Source organism: Schistocerca serialis, chromosome 5 (assembly GCF_023864345.2).
Source record: "Schistocerca serialis cubense isolate TAMUIC-IGC-003099 chromosome 5, iqSchSeri2.2, whole genome shotgun sequence".
Taxonomy (NCBI): Eukaryota; Metazoa; Arthropoda; class Insecta; order Orthoptera; family Acrididae; genus Schistocerca; species Schistocerca serialis.
This window is the reverse complement of record NC_064642.1, coordinates 534,661,111-534,679,309: the sequence shown is the minus strand read 5'-3', so window position 1 is coordinate 534,679,309 and position 18,199 is coordinate 534,661,111.

Sequence of the window (18,199 nt, the reverse complement as noted above, 5' to 3'; positions counted from 1 at the left end):
AAGTGTATAATGTGGATGCACTTGGTGGACAACTTGAAGAAAGTGACATGTGCACCCACTTTGTGAAGTTTATAATGTGGATGCACTTGGTGGAGAACTTGAAGAAAGTGACATGTACACCCAATCTGATATATATGGTTTCAGAACCTAAACAATGCTGTCACGGCAGCCATCTATACTGAGATGGCACAATTACTAACGACACCAAATAGTTACTCCAAGCAGCAGATACAGAAATACATACCCACTTCCTCACGTTACTTAATTTCAAAAGCTAATGAGCATCCATTGCAAGATGATACGGATAATGTTGCTCTGGAATGTAACCTAAGTGATGAGAGAGGTAGCAGCAGGCAAAGTCCTAATCAGAATGATGTTTCCTCTGTTAGTGAAAATGGTGAAAAAGATAAATTGGTTCAAATGGCTCTGAGCACTATGGGACTAAACATCTGTGGTCATCAGTGCCTTAGAACTTAGAACTACTTAAACCTGCCCGAGGCAGGAATCGAACCTGCGACCGTAGCGGTCACGTGGTTCCAGACTGAAGCGCCTGGAACCGCACGGCCACACCGGCCGGCAAAGATAAATAGATAAAAAGAGATATGACAAGATCAGTAAGAAAGCATATCTAGGCACTTCAGTCCGGAACCGCGCTGCTGCAACGGTCGCAGCTTCGAATCCTGCCTCGGGCATGGGTGTGTGTGATGTCCTTAGGTTAGTTAGGTTCAAGTAAATTCTATGTCTAGGGGACTGATGACCTCAGATGTTAAGTCCCATAGCGCTCAGAGCCATTTGAACCATTTGAAAGCATATCTCCTACCGAAATTTGAAAATTGCTCTCACAAACCTCTATTGCTTAGGACCAAAATTGATAAAATGCCAGCCAATGAAGGAAGTATGCACATGTATTTACTGCTTTAGTTTTGAACTCATTTGTTTCACCATAAATCGTATCACAGGGAAGAAGTACACAGAGATATACCTGATGCTTTCGTGTATAAACCAAGAGCCGCAAGATAAAAGTTGGTTATAGGAATGTGCAGTACGTCCTGGTGATGAAGAGATGACAGTTGAAGCATTACACCTTCAGGATACTGACAATGACGTAAACTATGCATTGTGGGAGGGAGGAGAGCTGGTGAAGAAGACAGTGGAGCTAGGGAAGTTTGTTACAGAAATTAGGCATTGGGTCATGAAAGGAATAGATCATCATCATTTCGGCAGAATTCAGAGACGGGCCATGGCAGGGGTAAAATCAGACACATCCCGGAATACTGACACATTGGTTCTACATTTCGACTTTGCTGAGAACTGGTCTGTTGTTTTGCAGAATGAAATTCTCAATATTCACATGGGTTACTTACTTCTTTTCAACATCAAACTGTTTTGCTATTGTCAGTGATGATCTGATTCATGACAGTGTACATGCATGCTGTCAGCATGATAATTGATGACATACCATTCAGAGAAATTTGTTAACATCCAGTATAGATTTAAGTGTCAGGAAGTCATTTCTGAAAGTATTCGTATGGAGTGTAGCCATGTATGGAAGTGAAACATGGACGATAAATAGTTTGGACAAGAAGAGAATAGAAGCTTTCGAAATGTGGTGCTACAGAAGAATGCTGAAGATTAGATGGGTAGATCACATAACTAATGAGGAAGTATTGAATAGGATTGGGGAGAAGAGAAGTTTGTGGCACAACTTGACCAGAAGAAGGGATCGGTTGGTAGGACATGTTCTGAGGCATCAAGGGATCACCAATTTAGTATTGGAGGGCAGCGTGGAGGGTAAAAATCGTAGGGGGAGACCAAGAGATGAATACACTAAGCAGATTCAGAAGGATGTAGGTTGCAGTAGGTACTGGGAAATGAAAAAGCTTGCACAGGATAGAGTAGCATGGAGAGCTGCATCAAACCAGTCTCAGGACTGAAGACCACAACAACAACAACAACCATTCAGAGGTCATATGTTTCCTAAACATGTGTGTGTGATTGATGGTGTAGCATCTCATTTTAAAAATCGCTTTCAGCTTAATGAGCTTGGAAAACACTGTTCAGGGATTAAGACAAAAAATGGATATTTTCAGCAGTGGGTCACGGAAAAAGTGCATGTGATGGCGAAGGACTATCTGTGAACATTTTGCAGTAAGGTTTGATCTCTAGAACGAAGCTGTTGATGCTATGAAATATGCAATTGGATTTGTACAGACCATATCAAAAGTGCTAAAGAACACGAAGCTCTTCTAAATGAATGTACATCAGGGGAATTCCGTTTAAAAAAGAGACAAGGGTGGTCTGTTTTGAAGCCAGTGGTACGAGTTCGGTCAAGTCTCTGCTGGGTTGCATACCGGAGTGGCATGTGCAGTGCGAGAACAAATGGTTCAAATGGCTCTGAGCACTATGGGACTTAAATTCTGAGGTCATCAGTCCCCTAGAACTTAGAACTACTTAAACCTAACTAACCTAAGGACATCACACACATCCATGCCCGTGGCAGGATTCGAACCTGCGACCATAGCGGTTGCACGGTTCCAGACTGTAGCGCCTAGAACCGCTCGGCCACCTCGGCCGGGCAGTGTAAGAATAGTTCTTCACGAAAGCAGCCTGATACTGTGTGTGAAATGCAGATACCTCGGTATACTTCAGAAGACTTTGTTGTGAGGAACTTCATTTCTTGTGTTTATGACAATCAGCGGTAGGTGGGACAAATAATTAGTGTCTCTCATGATCCGCAAGATGTAAGCGTCTCCTTTATGGCACTTCATGGTCTGGAAAATTCTTTCAAGTGGTCGGCATCAACAGATCAGTGTGGATTTCCCATTCCCCAAGTACTGCTCTTGTTGGATCATACTTGTTCATGTGTAAATTCAGCTTGGCTATACAAGTTCAGTAGGATGAAAAAAAAATGAATTCTTTTCAACAGCGTAGTATTGATCGTTGCAGTGTAGACAACTTTGATTTGCGGAATATCATAAAGAAGTAAAATCACGACAGAAGTTTGTGAATATCAGAAACAGAAAAATGTATATACAAAGTTATTTTCTATACTTAATTTTTCATAAAATGCTTGAAAAAAATGATCTTCCGTTTCCCTATTTACTTATAAACCTGTAAAATAATTATTTTAATAAGGTATACTAGTTCTGCGTTACATTTACTCAACATCAACAATCAATTTAAATTTTTAAGTGACAAGGAGTTTTCGAGCTTGACGGTAAATAGATCAACACAAAAATGTATCAACTTTTGCACCACAAAGCATTGCCCATTCTGATTCATAAGTACTATGACCAACTAACATATCATGCAAGTTTTTGAATATTCAGGATGGGGGTTTTGGAAAAAATAGTTTTCAGAGAATCAAAAAATTTCAAATTCTTTCATCTTTACGTAGGAATATTTTGATAGTTTAAGAATTTCAGGCATAAATGTCATAGCTGACAGTTACAAGTATTTTCACTTTATCATTTCTAAAGACAGTCAACACCCTGAGACTTAATATTTTCAAAACATTATTCTGAAGTTTGCTAAAGGTTACAAATCATTGTAGTTTATTTTTCCAATTTAAAGCTGAAAAAAGCTCAGAAGCGTGTATCTGTTAATGATGTCCGGTAGTATGGTGAACAAGGTTTTTATTAAAAATAATTTCAGATCTCTATCATTTCAGTTTCTTATTACTATTTTTTTTATTTTCACTTTCGTGACGACATTTTCAGAAATAGACCATTTAGAGAGGCCTATAACGTTTTAACAAATTATTAGAAAATCAAAATATTTTATTTTTTGTGAGGTGTCTTGCGGAACTTCAACATATACTTTTTTAGTAAACTTTGAAATAATGATATAACACATTCAGTCTTGAGATGAAATCGCCCACTAATGATCCTAACAGTTTTTTCCATTAATTTTATGAGAGTTCACTTTCCATAAAGGTTTCATTGGCAATAACTATAACAAGGCTCAAGATCAGGGAGAGATGGGAATAGGTGATCAAAAAGAGGATGGTGAGGAAATGGACATAGGTGGGGGGAAGCAGGGGATGGACAGAGAAAGGGGGGAGTAGGAGGTGGAGAGAGAAAGGGGGAGGTGGACAGAGAGAGTGGGGAGGAAGCCATTGGCATAGTGAAGGGGAGGAGGAAATGAACAAAAAGAAAAGGGGGGAGAAGGAAGATGGGAGGAGGAGGAAAAGGAGATGGGTAGAGAGAGAGAGAGAGGGCGGGAAGGAGATTAGGGCGTGCATACAATTCCCATATAAATTTAGCAATTGCGAAGCATTGCCGGGTTCGGTAGTGTTTCATAAAGTGTTGAGAAACACGAAAATGCTCTGTTAGCTCAGGAAGACGAAAATTGGCTCCTAATAATATGGTGGGACATACGTAGTTCTCTCATTTTCATTGGTTCATAAGAAGCAGCTTACGAACTAGAGATCGACAGATCCATTAAAATAACAATTCATTATGTTATAATGCCATGACTGAAAGAAAAGTAATTGAAGCTAGCAACAACTTTGATTTATCTTCGCCCTGCACAGGTGAATATTTGTAACTAACTTCTGAACCAAGTTCGCAACCGGTTCTAAAAAACGAAGCACAGGATAAGCTTACTATGATAGAGAAATAGATGATATAGACTACTCACCTCACTCCCTTGTTTGATGTCTCTATAATAACAAACCAAGGATAGTCACTGAAGGACACTTCTCGTATACTGGTACGATTAATTGCTGTTGACACTATCTTGGGCTGAAAATTCTGCATTTTGCGTTCGATATTCTCATTTGCCATAATTTCCGGTGGTATCTTCTCCCATTCTTCTAATATACTTTCGTCCCGCTCCTTGCTGTAATCTTTGCCTTGCTGTTCTCGCGGTTCCGGCACGGTTGTAATTTCGTTGTTGAATAATGTCGTGTCAGTTTCCTCTTCCAAACAATCTACGCACACATCGTAGTTCTCTGGAATAGTGGAAATATCTGATGCAGGGGTTTGCTTTGTTGGTAACTCAAGCACACTTGACTCTTCGTAATCGGCTTTTGCGTCCGTGGGGTTTGTATCACGGTGTGCACATGCCACGGAATCCTTCGAAGTCGTGAAAACTTTTCGGAAACTCTTTCGCTGCGCTCGAAACTCAGAACCCCTAGCGCTTTCGAAATTACGAATTGATTTTGTAGACTCTTCTTTATATTCTTTGAAAGCCGCCAAGCCCTGTGGAGTGACCGAGCCCTCAAGTTCGACGGTTGAGCAATTAAACTTGTTTGTCTTCGAAAAAGATGTTCTCCGCGAAGTACGATAACGCGATGTTGGTGGCTCTGACGCAGCCAAGCTTCCATTATTGGTTATTGTTACACTACTGTATTTTTTATTGGTTATTGTTACACTACTGTATTTTTCCTCCCAGTGTTTCGGGGTTGCAGTGTTATTCACAACACCGCCTTTTTTCAAAACTCGAAAGGGCTCCATCTTCACAGTCTGCTGCATATCTTCTGAAGTGGCAGCATCTTGCATTGATACCGGTAGCGTCCTAGCGCCGGTTGTGGCTCGTTCAGACTCTTCGTGTACTGTGCTGTCGTGATCAACAGCGGCGTTTGTGACTTCGTCAAGAGTGTAAACAGTCTCAGCACGGAATGTGTGTGCTCCATCTTGCCCTGTCGGTAAATATGAGACGTAAGTTCTTTGATTCTTGTCATTTGTAGTCTTGATTTCCTTACTGTCAGTCACTGACATTGTTGTACTTCGGTCACTGTTTTGCCCCCACACTTCGTAATAGTCATCGGCGTAGTTATTCCGAAATTGATATGGAGAACGACTAGGTTCTGTGCCCCTACTGAGCGTATGCTTCGAAGTACGTTTCCTCTCTCTTGGTTCCTCTGACGTAGCTGCGGAAAGAATTTCTCCCCATATCGCCATACTGCTTAAAATCTTCATTCTGTTAGTGACTGTAGCGGTGGTACTGCTTCCTGAGTAATTTGTGTTAATGAAGTTGGTCAAAACTTTGTCTGTAGTTGCATATTCCAAAGGTCTATGTTGTGCAGCATGGTCCGGCTCGCTCTTTATTGCCTTGCCTGTGTCATCTGGAGTTTTCATTCTATTATTTATTGTCATGGTGGGATTGGTTCCTGTGATATAACCATCCTTAATTTCGTCATCTATGGGTATATATGGAGTACCGCTGTCTGCGGTGTAAGTCACGGTGTTCTTTTCACGTACTGAAGGCTCTGACAAAGGGAAGCTATCAGCTTCACTCTTTAACAGTGACGCTTTGTTGTACATAATCTCTGTATTATCAGTTGCTTCCTTTTTAGCACTTTCTTCTTCAAGTTCGCTCCCTGTAACATATTCCTCTTCATCATAGTAGTTCGAAACATCATCAGCGAGAATGGGTCTTGTATCAACGTCTACCGAGTTCCCCGAAGAAACATGTTCATTTGTTGACGGTCCAAAAAAAACCTTGGTGTCATCCTTGCCTAGTAAGAGAGTCCCATAGTTGTTCGTAGATTCTACACTACCAGAAGAGCTATTCTTCACTCCATGTTCACTGTTACCGTTAAATGACTCTGAAACTTCGCCAAAAGCATCACTTTTGCTGGCTAAAGAATTTGCTGGGACGCCATTACTTTCTGCTGACCTTTCCTCATTGAAATCTACATCCAAGTTGGTAGTCTGTTTTGGTAAAAAGCTGACTATGTCTTGCACTTCACTTACGATATCACTGGGCACCAGTTGTGGTCCGAAGGTGGTAATGTTTGATGATATTTCCGCTCCACCTTGCAAACTAAAGTTTGTTTCAGTTTGTCCATGCGCCAGAGATGTTGCTACTTTCGAGAGTAGAGAAGAACTCGTAATAATGCTGAACCAAAACACGTGTTCGGGCCTCATAGCGAATAGTCACATAGTCTTCTTACACACATTGCAACATCACACAGATTGTTCAATGCAAAAATGAATCAAAGCGGAACCAAAATGATTGTACACCATTTACACAGTTAATTTCGAGAAATTAAGAATGACAGAAGTACTGTTACTAATTGAGACCAGATGCAACGAGAAAGGAGAAAAATATATGCACGTCTGCAGAAAATCTCTCTTCTGTTAGCTCTGGAAAACAGAACTGTCACGATGGGTTATAACAGCACGATGACCAACACATTACTCACTCCAGCGTGGTCTATTACTGCGGCAACGTATCAGGTGTCACATCTTTAAACCGCTGTCACGGACGATTTGCGAGAATGTAGCTAGCAATCAGACGATCGGAAACGTGAAAATTGCGACCAATTATTTACTTAATGTTAGTTTGTTTAGAGCATTAATATAGTAGTTAACGAAGGAATACGGTAAATCACGAGACATTTCACTCGCAACACGGCATGAGCAAAGAATCACTTTTCACGTGAACAGTTGAAAACACAAACTTCATAGCGTCAGTCAGAGACTGTATCTCCGTGCTTATTTATTTGGTGATATCCACCTGTTAACTAGCTGCTCTGTTTATACATAAGGCACACTTTCAAGATACTCAGGTTACATATTCTGATATACTCATCCATAACAAAATTGAAATGGAATATTAATGTGATCGACATGTTTTCATATATAACCATTCAAGATAGATATGTAACTGTAATTTGATAAATCCTCATATCATTCGCACTTAGTACGGCAGTAATGTATGTCGAAAATGGACTCTTCAGCTGGTTCAACTTGCGAAATAATTTCGTTTGCAGTGTCTAGTATTTGTTCCATGCTAATACTATGTGATTTAAGTTGGCTTTTTCTTCGTTGTCTTGGCTGCACATTGGTGTAGCGATAATTTTAATTTTATAAACGTAACTGGAGCAACATCCATGGCCGGGTCGCATTCTTATTATGCAGCTCTGGTGCCGTTAACTCATTTTGAATCCTTTAAATTGTGGTTAACTCGACATTTCCGACTGATTGCGTGTATAAAATCTCCCTTTGTTCCTTTCGGTAATTGTCCACTCCCTGTTCCATTCTTCCAGTGCATGGCTGAGTACTTGGGGTAGAAATTCTCTACAGAAGAGACTAATTCTTTGGAATGTGCTTTGAGTTAGACTTTACATCAATATCAACTTTTCTTGCAGTATGGATTAAACTCAGCATACCTTGTATGTAAATAGTGGTGGTCCGTTCCGGTATGAAGTTCCTATCCTCTGGAGAGTACTTTCTGAAATTTGTTCCTTATTCCATTGGGGTGCCGTTATGTGAATTGCTAATATTTCCGCAGCATTAATGAACGCTTCCTTAGCTGTAGAGTACCTCACCGTAGTGTTTTTTAGTGGGCAAAAGAACGCATATCCTGTCCCTCCTGGTGTAGCCCCATGCATCTAGCATACAAATTTCATGTAGATCTGTATACGTAGCTACTGTTAGATATTGGGAATAAATGCATTGTAATGAGAACTTTTTCTATGCACTGTACTGCTTTTACGTTCCTTCGAATTCATTCATCAATGAACACGGGAAGAATGTCCTGTTCCTGCTGGTGTAGCCCATGCATCTAGCATACAAATTTCATGTATATCTGTATGTGTAGCTACTGTTAGATATTGGGAAGAAATGCATTGTAATGAGAACTTTTTCTATTCACTGTACTGCTTTTATGTTCTTCCGAATTCATTCATCAATGAACACGGGAAGAGCCGCCGGAGTGGCCGAGCGGTTCTAGGCGCTACAGTCTGGAACCGCGCGACTGCTACGGTCGCAGGTTCGAATCCTGCCTCGGCCATGGATGTGTGTGATGTCCTTAGGTTAGTTAGGTTTAAGTAGTTCTAAGTTCTAGGGGACTGATGACCTCAGAAGTTAAGTCCCATAGTGCTCAGAGGCATTTGAACCATTTCTGAACACGGGAAGAATGTCTGCTGGCTAAACTTCAGTACAAGTTTGCATGGAAAGACAACCATAATAATCCCTTTAGTACCTCTGCTAATGTCTTAACAACTTCTGCTTACACAGTTCTGAAAATACTGTAGTTAATTTAATCTAAGGCCCGTATCACACTGTAAAAAGTTTTTTTCAAAAATGCTTCATAATACATGTTTTATAACATCTTTTACGGTGTACTGGAGTACTTCTATCAAATCTTTTATGAAAATTAGAGCGAGATCCTGGCTGTTATAAAAGTTGAGAGTGCTTCTAGCTTATTAAAAGATTTGTCAAAGAACTCTGAAAGCGAATATGGGTCCCATTATCACCATCCCATTGCATAGGACTCCGTTGTCAGCGGGATATTTGCGACATTGAAAGCCACTTTAAAAATTTTACTTATAACATTCCAGTAAGATGTTCCATGTTGCTCATACAGTCTTCTCAGCTTATTTGTAGCACTCTCTCTTCACTTTAAATAATTATCCCACATTAACTTTTTCAAAAAAAAATCAGCAAATGGAGTAAATAATTTATATGTAGTGAAAAAGGAAGAGTCCCCCCCCCCCCCCCCCCACTTTCAACGCTGTAGGAAGCAAGCGTCCACGTATCCCCCTTTTTCCAAAAGCCAATTTCTTTCATTTTCTGCATACAATGGTTCATATTTAAAAGAGAAATGTAATTACAAAAAATATCCCTCCTAAAATTCTACGAAAAAAGGTCTTTTATATATTTTAAGCCGGACGAATAGTTTTAGAGACATGAGAGTTGGAACAGGATTCTGTTAATGCATAATTTTTGCAGCTTTTGTTGCTTAGTCAGTTATGTAGGTGAGCAAAGTAATTAAGTATATGAAAATATTTTGTATATTTTCAGTTTGAAGAAATTTCTTGTATATTTAGTATTGTTGAAATCAGGATTACGTACCCAACAACGAAAAAGTCAGGTTTTCCTTCCATACACTCACCGTCCCCCTACCGTTGTTGCTGTCCTTTTTCCCTACTCGTGTCCATTTTAGGTGAGTTTAGTCGTGAAATTAGTAAATCCGTGAGGGACAGTCCAGTTTGTTGTGTTATGCAGTACTTCTTCTTAATATCTTTTCCGTTGGCTGAAAGAAGATTAATGCTGGACCCTACCACCTGTTTTAGTTGCGGTAAATCTGCGTATTTCAGAAGCAGAAACATCAAAAGTGACGAAGAGGTTGGAAACAAAAACAGCAAGGAACTGAAGAAGGGGCCTCATACTCATCTACAAAAGGTTGGAATGATTGATGTGCATAAGTTAGTCGACATGATTATATTAATCAAAATGGTTCAAATGGCTCTGAGCACTATGGGACTTAACATCTGTGGTCATCAGTCCCCTAGAACTTAGAACTACTTAAACCTAACTAACCTAAGGACATCACACAAATCCATGCCCGAGGCAGGATTCGAACCTGCGACCGTAGCGGTCACGCGGTTCCAGACTGAAGCGCCTAGAACCGCACGGCCATACGGGCCGGCTTATATTAATCGACGGGAAGTAAAGAAATCAATAAACCAGAAAGCTGCACAAATACAGGGTGGAGCAGGTAAAAGTAGCTCGCCTCCCCTCTGAATACGAATGCGATATTTCGACTTCTGGAATAGGGAAAACAGCTACAACAGCAGGCAGTTTTAAGCAATAATCGAATGTTAGCATTCTTCTGTGAGCATTTCAGTTTATCAGTGAAGTTAGACGTTTGTCTGCAAAATGACTTTCTCGATAGAAGAAAGAATTGAAACTATGGGACCACATGTGAAAACAGGTTCGATTGAGGGAATTGGCGAAATTTTCGGGGTCAAGTGTCTCGACGGAGGACTACTGGCAAAGAGAGCTATACAAAGTCAGTATAAAAAATGGCGCACCTACGGATCTGTGAAAACCGTGAAACGACAAAGAATTCCTTCAGTGCGCACCCCAAAAGTTATTGCAGACATACTCCGAAGAATTATTGAGAGCCAAAAGAAGTCTACATGTGAATTGACTCAACAGGTACATGTAAGTAGAAGCAGTTCCCAGCGGACATTGAAAAGTCTTAATTTGACGCATTATCGTATGAGGGTTGTGCAGCAATTATGGGAGGATGACAATAGAAACATATAGATTACTGCACATGGCTTTTGAATAATATCAACGATGTTTCCAGAATGAGATTTTCACTCTGCAGTGGAGTGTGCGCTGATATGAAACTTCCTGGCAGATTAAAACTGTGTGCCAGACCGAGACTCGAACTCGGGACCTTTGCCTTTCGCGGGCAAGTGCTCTGCTGTAGGAGAGCTTCTGTAAAGTTTGGAAGGTAGGAGACGAGGTACTGGCGGAAATAAAGCTGTGAGGACGGGGCGTGAGTCGTGCTTGGGTAGCTCAGTTGGTAGAGCACTTGGCCGCGAAAGGCAAAGGTCCCGAGTTCGAGTCTCGGTCCGGCACACAGTTTTAATCTGCCAGGAAGTTTCATATCAACGATGGTCTGCTATCCCCTTTCCATTACACCGTGAGTGATGAAGCACGGTTTCATCTTTCCGATCATGTGAATTCACAGAACCACGAGGTACTGGGCAACGGAGAACCCTAACATCGTGTGTCGGCAACCGCTCCATGATGAAAATATCGGCATTTGGTGCGGTTTAACAGGAGCGCACATCACTGGACCGACATTTTTTTGACACTACCGTCAACACGGTTGATTATATGGAATTTTGTTATACATTTTGTGCTCAACTCACTGAATATGACAATACTTCTTCTTCCACCACGATGGGGCAACATGACACACGTCTAAGGCAGTGGCGAATACGTATGAGGGGCGACCCCCCCCCCCCTCCCCCCTTTCGGGGCCGATCGCATTGCCACCAGGGTGTCGTGGGGTTTCCTACCGTGGGGTTTCCTACCGTGTGGTTTCCTATGAACAGTGCCACACTAAACCTGTCAGAGGACGGGCCGGCAAAACAAATCGAGCCTCCCCTTGCTGCCCCCTCCCACCCTCCTCACCACACAGGAGTTCTCCGAGAGTTTCAAACGCAAACGGAAGGAAGTCCCACATTGCTTATCATATTCATTTTGTGTCGTGATAATTTACAAGATGTAACGTTATTTTACGTAACACTGAAAGTGACTGATCTCGTAATCTCGTTACTATTATTTAATAGCTATTTAATAGCTAATAATACTATTATTTAATCATTACAAGATTTCTGTTGTTCGAATCTATTATTTATGTTTCGCAACTAAGTCGGCATAGAGCGAGTGGGGTGTATAAAAATGAATTCCTATTTCCCAAACCGAGAGGAATGTCACTGTCTAGTTAAAATTTCGTTCAGTGCATGGTGGAGGGTACTTTACTTATGGATTTCAACAAAAGCCACAGTGTTGCTCCGATCTTGATGAAATTTTGTACATTTGATCTTCAAAACAAGGGGAACCTCACCGTCTACGTGAAATTTCATACGGTGTATGGCGGAGGGTGCCTTACAACGGAATTACACACCATTTGACTGATCAGCTTGGGAGTTGGCTCATGTATGTATGTTTTCATGGTGAAGGCATTTACACAAGCCAACGTATGCTGGATGGCGGATGGTTGGCCTCCCTTTAAATAAATCCAACATCGTCTCGCCAATCAGCATGAAAGTTGGCAGATATACGTATTTCTTCATAGACGGGGAAAGGGGACATGGCATGACGGAGGCGGGGGAGGAGATATACGGAGAGAGGAGAACGTGATGGGGACGGGGAGGGGGGAGGAGGTGCATCCAGAGAAGTGAAAGAAGCAGATTAAAAGAGAGAGAGAGCAGCAGGGGGAAGGTGGCGAATGACTAATGGAACACTGTAATAAATACATAAATTAGGGGTGTTGTTGTGAATTTGATGTACTATTAGAAAAAGCGGTGGAGAAGGTGGACAGAGACGGGAGGATGGATGGAGAAGGAGAGGAGGATGGAGAGGAGGAGGAAGTGTTGTGAGAGAGGGGGGCAGATCGAGGAGATGGAAAGAGAGACAGATGGGCAGAAGGAGGAGGTGGATAGAGAGACGAGCGATGACGCAAGAGAGGATGAACTGACATAAAACTGGGATGAATAAATATCCGGGCAACGCCGGGTTTACAGTTAGTAATTAGATAAAGATTTACGTGACAATGGGCGTGATCATCTGAAGGATATTACAGAATATTTCCCTATGGTTAGATGTTGCGTATAAAGTCTCGATAACTAGAGTGTTGTTCTTGATGTCTACAGACGATAAAATTCGTTGCTTAATATAGATGACTCCACCAAATTTCATCTATTTGGAATTTCATATTTATAAAATGAACTACATAACAAACAGCTGAAAAATGCTCCTGTTGGAGCACAATAAAGGCAAATATGATCGTGTTTAAAAGTCTCTGACAGAAAAGTGGGCAACCAGCTGTCTGAGTCCTCATTCCACCTTTCTCACCAAAAATTCTGGAAGCTTCACAGGACGAGTGACCATGTAATGTAAGAAATTTACCAAGTAAAATTTAAGTTTTGTTGAGATAAAAATTCAATAAATAGCAGATTGTGTATTAGAACTTTATAAATGCCGTTAAAAGCGTACCTTTGTGAATGAGATCCGCCAGACACGAATAATTAGTTTCGTATGACATATATGACAAAACTCCAGAATCGGCAAGTTAACTTTGCGAAATTATTGATGCTGATCGACGATGACACTGTCTGAAAAACGGTGACAACACCTGCACTGAGGGTGAGCGACTGGGGTAGACAAGCAGTGGGGGAGGCTCAGTTCGCAAACACCTTGTTAGGGAACCGGTTAATCTGGACAGCTTCACTACCTGCTGCACCCTTGCAGGAAACCCCACAGTAGGAAACCCCACGGTAGGAAACACCACGTAGCCGCCACCAGCGCCGTGACTTCCGAAGTATGTGACCATCGATTCATCGACAGAATGATTGTTTGAATCTATCGTTAAGCATACACAGTAATGCGTGGATTTTCCCAAAACGGTCTGATTTATCTAAATCGCCATTGTTGCATACGTGCAAATTGGAAAAGATAAAGTCAAATCGATCTCTGGAGATGGCATTTGTTACGAGGTCGTTGTGATTGTCTTTATCTGATTGCCAGTGCATCTTTCTGCGTGACACTGTTACTTGTGACACTGTTACTTATCCACTTAGCAGAAGTATTGCAGTAAACACCAACATCTCATCTTCTGAACATTCACCTAGTCTATTTCTCTTGGCTGCGTACTGATTTGTGTAAGTGACCATCATTTGAAGCACTTCGTTATCAAAAAACTGTTGGAAATATTCAAGCGGTGTTCGCCCTTTCTTCATTGCAACTGTTAACATTACAGGCCATGCAGGTGTTGGATTAACTATTTCACCACTTTTCCAGTTATATTTCTTGAGGTTTAGAACTTTATTCTTCGATAGCCTTGCTGATTTGTTTGTGGTTGTTGTTCTTATTGCTGCTGTTTTTGTACTGCTGGAGGGTCCTGGAACAACATCAAAGTTAAAGGATTGTTTCCTTGTTGCATTCACAGCATTACCATTGGTAGAAATGGCCAAATCATAATGCGCAGTAGCATTGGCGCTGACTTGCTGGTAATTTATCTACACTTGGATTTTCTTCAACAGCCGAATCTTGATCTGTTACGTCATCAGTTGAATTTAGAGGACGGTGTAATGTTACGTTCGCACTAGTATTAGGTATTTTCTCATCTTTTGATTCTAATATGTCCAAAAGTTCCATCAGTGTACATCGTTTTCTGTGAATACAAAATGACAACATATTACCCTGACGTCCTTCTGGAAGGACGGTTGAAAACATTATGGAATTACAACTGACGAAAACTTTCAATCGTAATATGAACCCATAAATAATGGAGGTTAATTCTTTAAGATATTATATGACAAGTTTCAGAATTATTGACGCATTAGAAAATTGTAGCAAAATGCAGGAAGATCTGCAGCGGATAGGCACTTGGTGCAGGGAGTGGCAACTGGCCCTTAACATAGACAAATGTAATGTATTGCGAATACATAGAAAGAAGGATCCTTTATTGTATGATTATATGACAGCGGAACAAACACTGGTAGCAGTTACTTCTGTAAAATATCTGAGAGTATGCGTGCGGAACGATTTGAAGTGGAATGATCATATAAAATTAATTGTTGGTAAGGCGGGTACCAGGTTGAGATTCATTGGGAGAGTCCTTAGAAAATGTAGTCCATCAACAAAGGAGGTGGCTTACAAAACACTCGTTCGACCTATACTTGAGAATTGCTCATCAGTGTGGGATCCGTACCAGATCGGGTTGACGGAGGAGATAGAGAAGATCCAAAGAAGAGCGGCGCGTTTCGTCACAGGGTTATTTGGTAACCGTGATAGCGTTGCGGAGATGTTTATCAAACTCAAGTGGCAGACTCTGCAAGAGAGGCGCTCTGCATCGCGGTGTAGCTTGCTCGCCAGGTTTCGAGAGGGTGCGTTTCTGGATGAAGTATCGAATATATTGCTTCCCCCTACTTATACCTCCCGAGGAGATCACGAATGTAAAATTAGAGAGATTAGAGCGCGCACGGAGGCTTTCAGACAGTCGTTCTTCCCGCGAACCATACGCGACTGGAACAGGAAAGGGAGGTAATGACAGTGGCACGTAAAGTGCCCTCCGCCACACACCGTTGGGTGGCTTGCGGAGTATAAATGTAGATGTAGATGTAGATGGAAAAAAATATACATACCCATCGACGACAAGGTCAGACAGTTCGTCCATGGTAAAATCGGCCCTATTTTCAAGACATAGTTTCTCACTCACTATAAACGACAGCGTCAAACAGACTGTCGCAGCGCGCAACTGACTCTGCCTACTTCATATAACAATGCATCACAGTCCGTTGCAACAATGCATTATTCACAAAAATAAATAATTTCAACAGTGAGTGACGTCGTTCTTCCAGAAGGACGGAAGGGTTATCTGAGTTCATATTGTTACGAGACTCGTAACGATATTTTTACTAACAACGTAACAATAGTTTCCCATACCTAACTCGTAATAAGGTAATAGTGACTTTCGAGAAGATTCCTAAAGACGCATTGTTACTAGGCCTATATATGCACTAGAAAGGGACGGAATCGACAATAAAAGTTCCACACACGTAAATTGCCGGATGATGTCATCACTGGAAACTCGCCCTTATATTATAGTCGTAAGGAACATATCGGCTTGTCGCTTTCACAATAGGTATTTGTTCACACTCCATAAAAGTGTGTGTGTGAATACCGAAGGGGCCAAACTGCTGAGGTCATCGGTCCCTAGACTTACACACTACTTAAACTAACTTATGCTAAGAACAACACTGACACCCATGCCCAAGGGAGGACTCGAGCCTCCGGCGGGAGGGGCCGCGCAACCCGTGACATGACGCCTTAAACCGCGCGGCCACCCCGCGCGGCTCCATAAAAGTCTGGAAGCGAACATTCTGGCAGCGAATGTCCTCGTAACAACCGAGCCACACGAACATTCTGGCAGCGAATGTCCTCGTAACAACCGAGCCACATATATAAGGGAAGCAGAGCCGCTGCCTGGTAGTCTGTTTGAAAGCTACAATCATTGCAATAATTTGGAAGTGATAATAAGTGAAGAACTGCGATTATTCGCTGTTACCATGGACTTCAGTCAGTGTTGTGCTTCGTGATATTAGAAATACGCGGAGTGTGACCGACTGTGTTTTAGTGCTAAGTGTACAAGTGTTGCATTCTTCAGTGCGAACAAAGTGTTTATTCGAGAATTAAATTTTGCATGTGACTTGATTACTTTTTAATTACGGTAAAAGTAAAGGTAGCTCAAGATATCTTTAGCGCCCCCTCCTTAAGGTTTTTCTGTATCAGCCACTGGTCTAAGGTATCCTTGGAACGAGACCGTGACGTCTTCACTGTGGAACGAACTATCAACAAACATTTATGGCCACCACGTTCACCGGATCTAACAAAATGTGTGTGTGTTTTTTTTCTGTGGGGACACTTGACGAGCAAGGTCTATGAAGTAAATCCATACACAATATAGGAACTGAAAGACAACATCAGCCGTGAAGTGCCGCCATCGATATCCGGGTGTTGCCGCCATCGATATCCGGGTGTATCTGAATATGCTTAGACGTGCATAGCTGTAATTAGATGTTGCAGGAGGTCACTTTCACCATCTTCTGTAAATGTATTTTTCACTTTTTTTCGTTTTAAATAAATGTTAAGTCCATTTCAGATATTCGTTTCTGTGATTTCACTGCGTTTCCTTTATACTTACACGGGTTACTTTTACCGGCGCCAGCCTGTAGATGACAGAAGTTTAAGGTCGTCTAATCCAGTCGATTTCCAAAAAGACTCTTTCACATGTTCTGCAAAATGTGGCTTAGAGGCTGAAGGAAAAAACCAGTCCAAAGACGTCACGGAATATTTGCAGTTCGTTCTTTCTTTAATGCTGCTTTTGAACAAGTATACAATTTTGTAGATTCTTTAGAGGAATTTCAATTTTCACTGCACGAACTATTGTAGAAAGTCAGTTAATGTCTTCTGGAAAGAGATACAACGACCGTAAAACTCTAAAACACAAATTGATTGGACACTGAAACTGCAGCCATCATACGTGAAGATATGATTCCTAACAGTATTGCCGATTATTCAGGTATCACACAACTGAATAAGAAAGCTGAAGTTCTTTTTTTTTTTTTTTTTGTCATAATATACGTCTTCAAAAAATGAACCATTTTTCGTAAAAATTGAAATAACAGGTAAAAAAAATTTAAATGGTGGAGGAGGGGGATGCTCACTCGCTCACCCGCTTGGGGGAATGAACTTCTCTATTTCTTACCACTACGTCACCAACATGTGTTTTGCCCAACTTTTCAACTATAATAAAAGAAAGAGATTTCCTTCGTTCTCCCCAATTTGCCCGAGGTAAATCGGTGATCAAATATGCTGCTCTTACCTCGGCACACACTACATTCCGTGTTAGTCTCATAGAGCAGGAATACAGTTTTATTTTTAAAGTAAGAAAGAAAGGGTAGAGATATCTATGAAGTGAACATTCCGGTGCACAGAACAGTATCTTTGTCGCTGGTATAGATTGACACCATATGTCACGCGACTATGGCGCAGGGTAAGGTTTGCCAGTAAGCGTTCTACAGAGTTTGAATGTCGCTAGATCGCTAGTACAGAAATATCCCGTTCTGAAGTATCGTGAATTCTGTACACGCATTTCATAAGCATTTTAATAATTTGCCTTCGACATCTGGAATGGCTTAAACTTTCGAACAAAT